Source organism: Procambarus clarkii, chromosome 46, assembly GCF_040958095.1.
Source record: "Procambarus clarkii isolate CNS0578487 chromosome 46, FALCON_Pclarkii_2.0, whole genome shotgun sequence".
NCBI lineage: Eukaryota > Metazoa > Arthropoda > Malacostraca > Decapoda > Cambaridae > Procambarus > Procambarus clarkii.
In genome coordinates, this window is record NC_091195.1 from 12,361,323 (window position 1) to 12,376,070 (window position 14,748).

General features: G+C 50.6%; 1 protein-coding gene across 1 annotated transcript in view; it reads left to right on the top strand.

Moving 5' to 3' along the window:
• Window positions 1–4,000: 4,000 nt before the first annotated feature.
• The window catches only part of LOC138350642 (uncharacterized), a 240,311-nt gene continuing 229,563 nt past the window's right edge, over window positions 4,001–14,748 (top strand). The window contains exon 1 of the transcript XR_011222170.1: window positions 4,001–4,022. The gene's annotated coding sequence lies outside the window, so the exon portion shown is untranslated. The remainder of the gene's footprint in view (window positions 4,023–14,748) is intronic.

Sequence of the window (14,748 nt, forward strand, 5' to 3'; positions counted from 1 at the left end):
TTTATGTGCATCTAGGCGGCCCTTTATGTACCTCAAGGCGGCCCTTTTTTGTCTCTATGCGGCTTTTTTTTGGGCCTCTAGGCGGCCATTTTATGTGCCTCTTGGCGGCCATTTTATGTGCGTCAAGGCGGCTTTTTTTGTGCCTCGAGGTGGCCATTTTATGTGCCTAAAGGCGGACTTTTTTTGGCCTCATGGCGGCCGTTTTATGTGCCTCTGAGAGGCCCTTTTTGTGCCTGTAGGCGACCCGTTTATGGGCTTTTATGGGGCCAATTTTAAGAGCCTCTAGGCGGCCATTTTTTTGCCTCATGCCGGCCGTTTTATTTGCCTCTAGGCGGCCATTTTATTTGCCTCTAGGCGATCCATTATGTTCTTCTAGGCGGCCCTTTATGTGCCTCTAGGCGGCCCTTTATGTACCTCCTGGCGGCCTTTTTATGTGCCTCTAGGAGGCCTTTTATGTGCCTCTAGGCGGCCTCTTTATGTACATCTAGGAGGTCACCTTATGTACCTCTAGGCGGCCTCTTTATGTACCTCTAGGCGGCCCCTTTATGTACCTCTAGGTGGCCTCTTTATGTACCTCTAGGCGGCCACTTTATGTACCTCTAGGCAGCCCTTTATGTGCATTTAGGAGGTCCCTTTATGTACCTCTAGTCGGCCCCTTTATGCACCTCTAGGCGGCCCATTATGTACTTCCATGTGGCCCTTTAAGTGCCTCTAGGCGGCCCTTTATGCACCTTTAGGCGGCCCATTATGTACCTCCATGTGGCCCTTTATATACCTCCAGGCGGCCTTTTATGTTCCTATAGGCGGCCTTTTATGTACCTCTAGGCGGCCCTTTATGTTCCTCTAGGCGGCCCTTTATGTACCTCTAGGCGGCCCTTTATGCACCTCTAGGCGGCCCTTTATGCACCTCTAGGCGGCCCTTTATGTACCTCTAGGCGCCCCTTTATGTACCTCAAGGTGGCCCTTTATGTTCCTCTAGGCGGCCCTTTATGTACCTCTAGGCGCCCCTTTACGTGCCTCTAGGCGCCCCTTTATGTGCCTCTAGGCGGCACTTTATGTGCCTCTAGGTGGCCCTTTATGTACCTCTAGGCGGCCCTTTATGTACCTCAAGGCGGCCCCTTTATGTACCTCTAGGCGGCCCCCTTTATATTCCTCTAGGCGGCCCCTTTATGTGCCTCTAGGCGGCCCCTTTATGTGCCTCTAGGCGGCTCCTTTATGTACCTCTAGGCGGCTCTTTATGTACCTCTAGGCGGCCCCGTTATGTACCTCTAGACGGCCCTTTTATGTGCCTCTGGGCGGCCCCTTTATGTACCTCTAGGCGGCCCTTTATGTACCTCCCGGTGGCCCATTTATGTACCTCTAGGCGGCCCCTTTATGTGCCTGTAGGCGGCCCCGTTATGTACCTCTAGGCGGCCCTTTATGTACCTCTAGGCGGCCCTTTATGTGCCTCTAGGCGGCCCCTTTATGTGCCTCTAGGCTGCCCCTTTATGCACCTCTAGGTGGCAGTTTATGTACCTCTAGGTGACCTCATTATGTACCTCTAGGCGGCCCTTTATGTACTTCTAGGCGGGCCTTTATGTACTTCTAGGCGGCACTTTATGTACTTCTAGGCGGCCCGTTATGTGCCTCTAGGCGGCCCTTTATGTGCCTCTAGGCGGCTCTTTATATACCTTTAGGCGGCCCCTTTATTTACCTCTTGCCGGCCCCATTATATGCCTCTAGGCGGCCCCTTTATGTGCCTCTAGGCGGCCCCTTTATGTGCCTTTAGGCGGCCCCTTTATGTGCCTCTAGACGACCCTTTATGTGCCTCTAGTCGGCCCCTTTATGTGCCTCTAGGCGGCCGCTTTATGTGCCTCTAGTCGGCCCTTAATGTGCCTCTAGGCGGCCCTTTATTTACCTCTAGGCGGCCACTTTATGTGCCTCTAGTCGGCCCCTTTATGTGCCTCTAGGCGGCCCCTTTATGTGCCTCTAGTCGGCCCTTAATGTGCCTCTAGGCGGCCTCTTTATATGCCTCTAGGCGGCCCCTTTATGTGCCTCTAGTCGGCCCCTTTATGTGCCTCTAGTCGGCCCTTAATGTGCCTCTAGGCGGCCCTTTATGTACCTCTAGGCGGCCCCTTTATGTGCCTCTAGGCGGCCCCTTTATGTGCCTCTAGGCGGCCCCTTTATGTGCCTCTAATCGGCTCTTTATGTGCCTCTAGGCGGCCCCTTTATGTGCCTCTAATCGGCTCTTTATGTGCCTCTAGGCGGCCCCTTTATGTGCCTCTAGGCGGCTCCTTTATGCACCTCTAGGCGGCACCTTTATGCACCTCTAGGCGGCCCCTTTATGTGCCTCTAATTGGCTCTTTATGTGCCTCTAGGCTGCCCCTTTATGTGCATCTAGGTGGCCCTTTATGTTCCTCTAGGCGGCCCTTTATGTGCCTCTAGGCGGCCCCTTTATGTGCCTCTAGGCGGCCCTTTATGTGCCTCTAGGCGGCCCCTTTATGTGCCTCTAGGCGGCCCTTTATGTGCCTCTAGGCGGCCCCTTTATGTGCCTCTAGGCTGGCCCTTTATGTGCATCTAGGCGGCCCTTTATGTACCTCAAGGCGGCCCTTTTTTGTCTCTATGCGGCTTTTTTTTGGGCCTCTAGGCGGCCATTTTATGTGCCTCTTGGCGGCCATTTTATGTGCGTCAAGGCGGCCTTTTTTGTGCCTCGAGGTGGCCATTTTATGTGCCTCAAGGCGGACTTTTTTTGGCCTCATGGCGGCCGTTTTATGTGCCTCTGAGAGGCCCTTTTTGTGCCTGTAGGCGACCCGTTTATGGGCTTTTATGGGGCCAATTTTAAGAGCCTCTAGGCGGCCATTTTTTTGCCTCATGCCGGCCGTTTTATTTGCCTCTAGGCGGCCATTTTATTTGCCTCTAGGCGATCCATTATGTTCTTCTAGGCGGCCCTTTATGTGCCTCTAGGCGGCCCTTTATGTACCTCCTGGCGGCCATTTTATGTGCCTCTAGTCAGCCATTTTATGTGCCTCTAGGCGGCCATTTTATGTGCCTCTAGGCGGCCATTTTATATGATGAGCCTCTACGCGGCCCGCCATCATTGCTCCTATAAGAGACTCTCAGGGGACGGAAGTTTACTTGTAGTAAACTCCATGTAAGTTGTTAACATTATACTGTGAATATTGTCCACAAGAGAGCGGAGGGGGAGAGGGCGATCTACACAGAAGCTCAGCTGGGAACCCTAGCAAGAAAATAAATAAATAATTCAAAGCCTAATTAATATGATATAGCAAAGTTCGTGGTAGGGGGGTAGCTTTGGTACTCTTTAAAGTTGTACTCCCTACATATATGCCATTCCCTGTTGGGCACATACCCAGAAAGAATTACTGTAAGAAATTAGGTGAGGCTAGCTCCCTGAGTAGGGTCTTCTAGCTCGCATAGACAGAGAAGCAGACATTATTTCTTATTAATACAGATTTATCATTTCTTGTTCTATTTTGTGTTGATATAGTTAACAACTTATTATTACAACCTTCGACATAACTTTTCATCCTTTTGACAACATCAATAATATCAACTATACTTTCCGAAGAATGTGTAAACATAGCTTCCTTAATCTCTCTTAATAAGGGAGATTTCTAATTCCTGAGATCAACTTTGTCATTCTTCTCTTTATGGGTTCAAGTTAAATTATGTCCAGTATATTGTATGTTGACCAAACTGAACTGCATAATCTAAATAGGTCCTTACAAGAGTAAGATAAAGGCAGAGAATAACATTACTAAATGCTACACCGTATATTTCTGTGTGAGAAAATGAGCACCATTACTCTACCTAAACCAAAAGCCAACACCACAATGATCACAGGAGTTAGGTCAAAATATTGACAAGTTTTAAGTTATAAAATATAACAAAATGCAGGAGGCAGACTTTGGAACTTTATTTGTTTTAGTGATCTCAAAAATGTATTTCAGGCCCAATGTTTAACACTAACATCTTGTTTTAATAACGTTAAATTGTTCTTCCAGATGACAGAATTCTGAAGAGTATAAAGACAGAAGAAATTAACTAGTTAAAGAACAAATTGAAAATAACAAATAAAGCTGGAACCGAATATTGCATTAACATGTGAACACATTTAGTAAAATTGGATTTTTTTGGAAATCACTTGTATTGTTGGTCAATTAAGTGACTGTATTGTGGTTAATGCAGTCGGATCATCACCGATTACATCCGAGTTTGATTCCCTGGCAGTGTGAGATGCTCAGCCTCCTGATACCTCTGTTCACCTAGCAGTAAACATTAACCTGGAAATTAGTCAACTGTTGAGGGATGCATCCTGAGGAAGGTCTGTCGTTGGCTTAGGAAGGCCTACACAAGCCTAACAAGCTGCCCGTCTCCGACAGAGAGAAACAATGTTATGTTTTTAAACATAATATAATAACAAAACCAGCGTGGGACATTTACTGCTTGTGTGAAACTTGACAATAGTTGTGTGAGGTGAGAATCATACGGCCCAATATGGCGGCCTCGAGTCCTGTTATCCAACCGGAAGATGTGAACAGACTGCGGTATGGACTGGCTGTGACTAAGGCAGGACGAGACGCGCTAGCAAATGTGTTTATGTGGTCGTACCGGGGCACCTTCCCAGTAGTGACTTACCTCACTCAGGACTTGGGGTACACCAATGCTCAGTACAGGCGTGTCTTCGATGCTCACCAGAGGGATAAACTCGAAGCTTCCTCTGACGCGGCAACTTTTGACATCACCCTGTTGTATAAACTCCTGCAACGTGTGTGTGGTCTGGCTGAGATGAATGACCCCACGTGGACCACTCCAGGACCTCAGGGACCATCACTTGAAAACCTCATTTACAGCCTGAAGCAACACCGAAACACGTTGGCCCATGATAATGTGGAAATGTCAGAGCAAGATCTTACGTCAACACTGACGGAGCTCAGTGACTTATTGGCTAAGATGCTGGCTGAGGCCGGCGTCCGGTGTGGGACAAACAGCCAGGATGTGGACCACGTGACCAGAGATGTCACCGAGTATATTGGTGATCTGCTAGAGAAGGTAAGAGAGCCGCTGGATCCCTCAGATGTGGCGTACTTGCCACAGCTCCGCCAGGAGATTAAGATGTTCAAAAGCCACATCACAGAAGAGGTTAAGCAGATGAGCAAGCAGGAGCTAACTGACGGGTATAAACTGCTGTACCAGATTGTTCCCGCACCCTGGCTCCTCCTCAACATTAACTACAACCCAAGTCTTGCTTTTACACGACTGCGACTCCTTGAAGATCCCGTCATAGGGGCAAGACCCTCCCACGCTGCCAAGGGTCAGGATATAGATTATGAACACATCTTGAGTATGAGACGAGAGAACGGAAGAGTCCCTGAGTGTGTCTTTCTGACGGGGGAAGGTGGTATGGGCAAGACAACTTTACTCAAGCTCATCCTCGAGAAGTGGGTAGAGGACCCTGATGCCATACGTCACCTGGGCACTGTGGACCTCGTTTTCTATGTACAGTGCAGGGACGCACATCTTAATACCTTCGATGATCTCCTCCGCCAGTTACTGCCTCAAACACTTCGTGATTCTGACGCTGACTTCCAGCTGTTTAAGGAGATAAGCTTGAGCTTAAATATATTAGTCCTGATTGACGGCTACGACGAGGTCAACGACCATTCAGGAAGGCTGGTGAAGGAGCTGTTGCACCTGCCTGGCAAGGATGTGAGGTTGGTGATAACCACACGGCCGGGGTGGGACCAACAACTGTCACAGCTCGTCCCAGACACCAGACCTCGCTGCAACATCCTCGTCTTGGGCATCACTCCAGAACGTCGCGTGGAGTTCGCCGAGAGAACCATCAAGGTGCTGGTGGAGGAAGAGAGCCAACGGAGTGTCATCACAGGGAGGTTTACCCAGCAGCTGGAGCAGATGAGTCAGTTCCTGGATGAGTACCTCAACACTCCACTTACCTTGACCTTGTTGGCGCTGCTGTGTGTCGAGGCTCCAGAAGAATTTAACAACCTCACCACAAACACTCAAGTCTACGAGAAGATTCATGACTTCATAACCAGTAAACTGGTGTCCAGACTTACAGACAAACATGTGGTGGACCCCAAAGGAAAATGTGACCAGTTTCTGTTGTTCTTTGAAGAGATTAGTTTAAGAGGGATCCAGAGGCAGGAGTACGACCTTTGGCCGGAGACGGAAGCGGAGATTAGGGAGAAGTGTGACACTCTACGACTGCCGCAGGAGGAGGTCTTGTCCAACTATTTCACAAGAACCAGCTACCGTCGGGGCCTCAATGTGGTGTGGGTGTTTGGCTATTTTCACGCCAGGTACCAGGAGTATTGTGCCAGCAGGGGGCTGGTCGCTCTCTTGTTGAAGGCTGAGCAAGACCGAGGTGATCCAACATCACACCGTGTGTCAGGGGAAAGCTCTATAATCATTGACCTCTTGGAGGATGTTGTTCGTAAGGAAAAACGCTGCTTGGGAGATCACGTGAGAGGGTCAACGTTTCATATTTGGGAAGTGCAACAAGAGTTTAATAAGCGCCCCAGATGGCAGAACATTTTAGTCAGCACTACCGGGGTGCTGTGTGCCCGGGGAGTAGAGCACAGGTTCATTACTCACATAATTGACCTGTGCAAGATGGTTACACTTGAGACTGACGAGCTGTTGAAGCATGTAGCAGAGTCCCGCGGGAGTGAGCACGTCATCCAAGCCGTGTGTGAGAAGCTGCGTACAGAACAAGAGTGGAGAATAAAGAGTGTTGACTCGTGTGTTGTCCTGCCGCTTGTTCTTAAGAAGGTGACACCTATGAACATTTGCCTAAACATATACGATCCATCCCAACTAAAGCAGCGCCTGTCTACACTGTCAGTGCTGGCAAAAATGAAGGTAACCATATCCTTAGAGCTTGGATATAGTTTAGACAGCAAAGAGACAAGTGTTATACGAAACCAATGTTTGGAGAGGCTGACAGCCCCCGGCAGTAAGTGTACCTTAGAGCGGTTTAATGGTCACTTGTCTGAGGCAGCCATACCCCTCTTGCCTCACACCCTCCGGAGCCTCACCCTGCGCCTTGCACTACATCTACTGCCCGTCTTCATCCGTCACCTGCCTCACCTTCCTCACCTGCAGTATCTTGGTAAATATTCATATTTTCCACCATAATTTTTAGAGTTATTTATTAATACCAAAATTACGCAAAGGGCTTCATTCGTCATGTTTAATATAGTAATTCAGATTTACATTGTTTACATATATGTTTACAACCTTATGGACGAAAGATTCCTTATATTGTTTACAAACATAATCACCTTAAGGGAGACAAACACCTTATATTGTTTACAAATATATTCATCTTATGGACGACAAACACCTGATATTGTTTACAAATATAGTCACCTTAAGGGTGACAAACACCTTATATTGTTTACAAATATAGTCACCTTAAGGGTGACAAACACCTTATATTGTTTACAAATATAGTCACCTTAAGGGTGACAAACTTTCTACTTTGATTACAAATATAGACTTATTAAGGGCGACTACTCCATGAATAATAAATTTTCGAAACATTCCGCTGCTGTATATATTCTTGTGCATAAATAATTTCATGAAGTATTTAGCGACGCCATACTTTTGGTTCAGATGACTTACCACTTTGACTTTGACTCGTGGTACAGATCTCCTTTCACTGTGACCTTATTCCTGTTCAAGATGACCTTTCACTGTGACCTAATTCCTGTTCAAGATGACCTTTCACTGTGACCTAATTCCTGTTCAGGATGACCTTTCACTGTGACCTAATTCCTGTTCAGAATGACCTTTCACTGTGACCTAATTCCTGTTCAGGATGACCTTTCACTGTGACCTAATTCCTGTTCAGGATGACCTTTCACTGTGACCTAATTCCTGTTCCAGATGACCTTTCACTGTGACCTAATTCCTGTTCAAGATGACCTTTCACTGTGACCTAATTCCTGTTCAAGATGACCTTTCACTGTGACCTAATTCCTATTCAGGATGACCTTTCACTGTGACCTAATTCCTGTTCCAGATGACCTTTCACTGTGACCTAATTCCTGTTCAGGATGACCTTTCACTGTGACCTAATTCCTGTTCAGGATGACCTTTCACTGTGACCTAATTCCTGTTCCAGATGACCTTTCACTGTGACCTAATTCCTGTTCAGGATGACCTTTCACTGTGACCTAATTCCTGTTCAAGATGACCTTTCACTGTGACCTAATTCCTGTTTAAGATGACCTTTCGCTGTGACCTAATTCCTGTTCAGGATGACCTTTCACTGTGACCTAATTCCTGTTCAGGATGACCTTTCACTGTGACCTAATTCCTGTTCCAGATGACCTTTCACTGTGACCTAATTCCTGTTCAGGATGACCTTTCACTGTGACCTAATTCCTGTTCAAGATGACCTTTCACTGTGACCTAATTCCTGTTTAAGATGACCTTTCACTGTGACCTAATTCCTGTTTAAGATGACCTTTCACTGTGACCTTGATCCCTTGGTTAATTTGATCTTCCGTAACATTGATCCTTAATTCAGGTGACCCATCTATCCCTGTGACCTTGATACTTGGTCCAGATGACCTTTCACTGTGACCTTGACTTAGTTTATATGACCTTTCAATGAGACCTTGACCATTGATAAAGATGACCTTGACTGTGACCTTGACCATTGATACAGATGACCTTGACAATTGATACAGATGACCTTGACTATTGATACAGATGACCTTGACCATTGATACAGATGACCTTGACTGTGACCTTGACAATTGATACAGATGACCTTGACCATTGATACAGATGACCTTGACCGTGGCTTTTAAAAACAATTAATACATAGTTTAGATGCTATTAATACTGTCCAAAATACGGACTTGTCATCAGGTAATAAACCCAGCAGTAAGGTGAGTGGATGGCTCAGTATGTCTTCTTGTTATATCTTAGAACATACCAGTAACGACAGTGACTGTATCTCAGTGTATGTCTTCAGACATTGCCCTAGACGCCACGGACTACGTGGACCCGGACACCCTGGACGCCACGGGCTACGGGGACCCGGACACCCTGGACGCCACGGGCTACGTGGACCCGGACACCCTGGACGCCACGGGCTACGTGGACCCGGACACCCTGGACGCCACGGGCTACGTGGACCCGGACACCATGGACGCCACGGGCTACGTGGACCCGGACACCATGGACGCCACGGGCTACGTGGTCCAGGACACCCTGGACGCCACGGGCTACGTGGACCCGGACACCCTGGACGCCACGGTCTACGTGGACCCGGACACACTGGGCAGTCTGCCGTACCAGGGAAGGGCGCTCACCCTGACCATCTACTGGGAAGTCACTGATGACGACCCCGCCATAGACTGGTGCTGCCACCTGGTGGCTCAGCTGCGTCCTCCCTCAAGAGGAGGGTATAGTCTCCTGGACTTCTCTTACACGCTTCTCACCAGTACGTATTGACGACATTTTAACACGTGAATATATGTAACTCAGTTGTTTAATTCACAGTGCTTCCAGTGTTTTCAAAAATATTTTTACATTAAAAGTCATGAATTAGAGAACTTATAATGCTTCTTGAGTATCTTTGAGCACCGTTTAGCGACCAAGAATATTCATTAAGCAAGCTTCACTGCTTATAAGATAACACTGATCAATATTTAGCCCAACATTGTCTTACTTAATACAAGCTAGATTTACTTGATATGAGTTTTCTTTGGCATGAGTGTGTGACATAGACAGGTGTGGGTGGGGAGAGTAGCCAGGTGTGGGCTTTAGTGTTCCCTCTCATGTGCAGGTGTGGGTGGGGAGTGTAGGCAGGTGTGGGCTTCCGTGTTCCCTCTCATCTACAGGTGTGGGTCGGGAGAGTAGCCAGGTGTGGGCATCAGTGTCCCCTCTCATGTGCAGGTGTGGGTGGGGAGAGTAGCCAGGTGTGGGCTTTAGTGTTCCCTCTCATCTACAGGTGTGGGTGGGGAGAGTAGCCAAGTGTGGGCTTTAGTGTTTCCTCTCATCTACAGGTGTGGGTGGGGAGAGTAGCCATGTGTGGGCTTTAGTGTTCCCTCTCATGTACAGGTGTGGGTGGGGAGAGTAGCCAGGTGTGGGCTTCCGTGTTCCCTCTCATGTACAGGTGTGGGTGGGGAGAGTAGCCAGGTGTGAGCTTCCGTGTTCCTTCCCATCTGCAGGTGTGGGTGAGGAGAGTAGCCAGGTGTGGTCTTCCGTGTTCCCTCTCATGTACAGGTGTGGGTGGGGAGAGTAGCCAGGTGTGAGCTTCCGTGTTCCTCCCCATCTACAGGTGTGGGTCTAGAGAGTAGCCAGGTGTGGGCTTCCGTGTTCCCTCTTATCTACAGGTGTGGGTCGGAAGAGTAGCCAGGTGTGACAACGTTTGTTTTCATGTATTAGCAACGTTATTGTGTGGTTGCAAATAAGTTGCCACAACTTACTGTACAACTTTGGCTAAACAATTTTGAGACCGTGTCGCAACCTTAAATGTTGCATAATAATCGTTTTCCTGATTGATGGAATATATTTAAAAAATGTAGAAATATTTTAAAAATATATTTTTACCTATACTAGAAATAAAACTGAAGCACAATGAAAGGTAGGTTAAAAATATTTTATTCATTACTTTCACTTAATGGAGAATCCATGGTAGTGGTGGTGGAATTGTTGCTGGGTTGTGGTTGGTGGCTGTGGTGGTAGGTTGTGGTTGGTGGCAGTGGTGGGTGATGTTTATTGTTGGTGGTTGTGGTTGGTTCTAGTGGTGGTTAATAGTTGTGGTTGGTTCTAGTGGTGGTTAATAGTTGTGGTTAGTGGTGGTGGTTGATTGCTGTGGTTGGTAATTGTGGTGGCTGATGGTTGTGATTAGTGGTAGGGGTGGTTAATGTTAATGGTGGTCGAGGTTGTGGTGGTTTATGGTATCTGGCTCTGCTACACTACCCTACTCAACCTCTGCACCACTACCCTCCTCCTCCTCTGTTCCACTACCCTCCTCCTCCTCTGCTCCACTACCCTCCTCCTACTCTGCACCACTACCCTCCTCCTCCTCTGCTCCACTACCCTCCTCCCCCTCTGTTCCACTACCCTCCTCCTCCTCGGCTCCACTACCCTCCTCCTACTCTGCACCACTACCCTCCTCCTCCTCTGCACCACTACCCTCCTCCTCCTCTGTTCCACTACCCTCCTCCTCCTCTGCTCCACTACCCTCCTCCTACTCTGCACCACTACCCTCCTCCTCCTCTGTTCCACTACCCTTCTCCTCCTCTGCTCCACTACCCTCCTCCTACTCTGCACCACTACCCTCCTCCTCCTCTGCACCACTACCCTCCTCCTCCTCTGTTCCACTACCCTCCTCCTCCTCTGCTCCACTACCCTCCTCCTACTCTGCACCACTACCCTCCTCCTCCTCTGCTCCACTACCCTCCTCCACCTCTGCACCACTACCCTCCTCCTCTGCACCATACGCTTCTCCTTTGCACCACTACCCACCTCCTCTGCACCACTAACCTCCGCCGCAGCACCACTACCCTCCTCCACATCTGCACCACTACCCTCCTCCTCCTCTGCACCACTACCCTCCTCCTCTGCATATAGGCTTCTCCTCTGCACCACTACCCATCTCCTCTGCACCTCAACCCTCCTCCTCTGCTCCACTATCCTCCTTATGCTCTACACCATTACTCTCATCCGCGTTTGCACCACTACCCTCCTCCTCCTTCTCCTCCTCTGCACCACTTCCCTCCTCCTCAGCACCACTACCCTCCTCCTCTGTACCACTACCCTCCTCCTCTGCACCACTACACATCTCCCCTGCACCACTACCCTCATCCTCCTTTGCACCACCTCCCTCCTACTCCTCCTCTGCACCACTACCCTCCTCCTCTGCACCACTTCCCTCCTTCTCGAATGCACCACTACCCTCCCCCTCCTCCTCTGCACCACTACCCTCCTCCTCTGCACCACTACACTCCTCATCTGCACCGCTAACCTCCTCCTATGCACCACTACCCTCCTTCTCCTCCTCTGCACCACTTCCCTCCTCCTCCTCAGCACCACTACCCTCCCCCCCTGCACCACTACCCTCCTCCTCTGCACCCACTACCCTCCCCCCTCCTCTGCACCACTACCCTCCCCCTTCTCTGCACCACTACCCTCCTTCTCCTCTACACCACTACCCTCCTCCTCCTCTGCACCACTGCCCTCCTCCTCTGCACCACTACCCTCCACGTCCTCTGCACCACTACCCCCTTCCTCTGCACCACTACCCTCCTCCTCCTCTGCACCACTACCCTCCTCCTCTGCACCACTACCCTTCTCCTCTGCAACACTACTATCCTCCTCTGCACCACTACCCTCCTTCTCCTCTGCACCTCTTCCCTTCTCCTCTGCTCCACTACCCTCCTACTCCTCTGGACCTCTCCCCTCCCCCTCTGCACCACTACCCTCCTCCTCTGTACCACTACCCTCCTCCTCTGCACCACTACCCTCCACGTCCTCTGCACCACTACCCTCCTCCTCCTCTGCACCACTACCCTCCTCCTCTGCACCACTACCCTCCTCCTCTGCACCACTACCCTCCTCCTCTGCACCAATACCCTCCTCCTCTGCATCACTACCCTCCTCTGCACCACTACCCTCATCCTCCTCTCACCACTACCCTCCTCCTCCTCTGCACCACTACCCTCCTCCTCTGCACCACTACCCTCCTCCTCCTCTGCACCACTACCCTCCTCCTCTGCACCACTACCCTCCTCCTCTGCATCACTACCCTCCTCCTCTGCACCACTACCCTCATCCTCCTCTCACCACTACCCTCCTCCTCCTCTGCATCACGACCTTCCTCCTCATCTGCTCCACTACCCTCCTCCTCCTCTGCATCACTACCCTCCTCCTCCGTTGCACCACTACTCTCCTCCTCCTCTGCACCACTACCCTCCTTCTCTGCTCCACTACCTTCCTCCTCCTCTGCACCACTACCCTCCTCCTCTCACCACTACCCTCCTCCTCCTCTGCACCACTACCCTCCTCCTCTGCACCACTACCCTCCTCCTCCTCTGCACCACTAGCCTCCTCCTCTGCACCACTACCCGCCTCCTATGCACCACTACCCTCCTCCTCCTCTGCACCACTACCCTTCTCCTCCTCTGCACCACTACCCTCCTCCTGTGCACCACTACCCTCCTCCTCCTCTGCAAAACTATCCTCCTCCTCCTCTGCACCACTACCCTCCTCCTCTTGCACCACTACCCTCCTCCTTCTCCTCTGCACCACTACCCTCCTCCTCCTCTGCACCACTACCCTTCTCCTCCTCTGCACCACTACCCTCCTCCTCTTGCACCACTACCCTCCTCCTTCTCCTCTGCACCACTACCCTCCTCCTCCTCTGAACCACTACCCTCCTCCTCTGCACCACTACTCTCCTCCTCCTCTGCACCACTACTCTTCTCCTCCTCTGCACTAATACCCTCCTTCTCCTCTGTACCACTACTCTCCTCCTCTGCACTACTACCTTCCTCCTCTGCACCACTGCCCTCCTCCTCTGCACCACTACCCGCCTCCTCTGCACCACTACTCTCCTCCTCCTCTACACCAATACCCTCCTTCTCCTCTGTACCACTACTCTCCTCCTCTGCACTACTACCTTCCTCCTCTGCAACGCTACCCTCCTCTTCCTCTGCACCACTACCCTCCTCCTCATCCTCTGACCCACTACCCTCCTCCTCCTCTGCACCCCTACCCTCCTCCTCTGCACCACTACCCTCCTCATCCTCTGCCCCACTACCTACCTACTCCTCCTCTGCACCACTACCCTCCTCCTCCTCCTCTAGACCACTACCCTCATCCTCTGCACCACTATCCTCCTCCTCCTCTGCACCACTACCCTCCTCCGCTGCACCACTACCCTCCTCTGCACCACTACCCTCCTCCTCCTCAGCACCACTACCCTCCTCCTCTGCACCACTACGCTTCTCTTAGGCACCTCTACCCTCCTCCTCTGCACCACTACCCTCCTCCTCTGCACCACTACCCTCCTCCCCCTCTTCTGAACCACTACCCTCCTCCTTCTCTGAACCACTACCCTCCTCCTCCTCCTCTGCACCATTACATTCCCCTTCCGACTCTGCACCACTAATTTCCTCCTCCTTTGCACCACAACCCTCCCTTAACTCTGCACCACTACCCTCCTCCTCTCTGCACCACTACCCTCCCCTCCACTGAACCACTACCCTCCTCCTCTGCACCACTACCCTCCTCCTCTGCACCACTACCCTCCTCCAACTCTACACCATTTCCCTCCTCCTCCTCTGCACCACTAACCTCTTCCTCCTCTGCACCACTACCCTTCTCCTCCTCTGCACTACTACCCTCCTCCTCCTTTCCACCATATCCTCCTCCTACTTTGCACCACTACCCTCCTCCTCTGCACCACTACCCTTCTCCTCTGCACCACTACCCTCCTCCTCCTCTGCACTACTACCCTCCTCCTCCTCTGCACTACTACCCTCCTCCTCCTCTCCACTTCTACCCTCCTCCTCTGCACCACTACCCCCCTCCTCCTCCTCTGGACCACTACCCTCCTCCTCCTCTGCACCACTAGCCTCCTCCTCTGCACCACTACCCTCCTCCTCTGCACCACTACTCTCCTCCTCTCGACCACTACCATCATCGTTCTCTGCTCCACTATCCTACTCCTCCTCCTCCTCTGGACCACTACCTTCC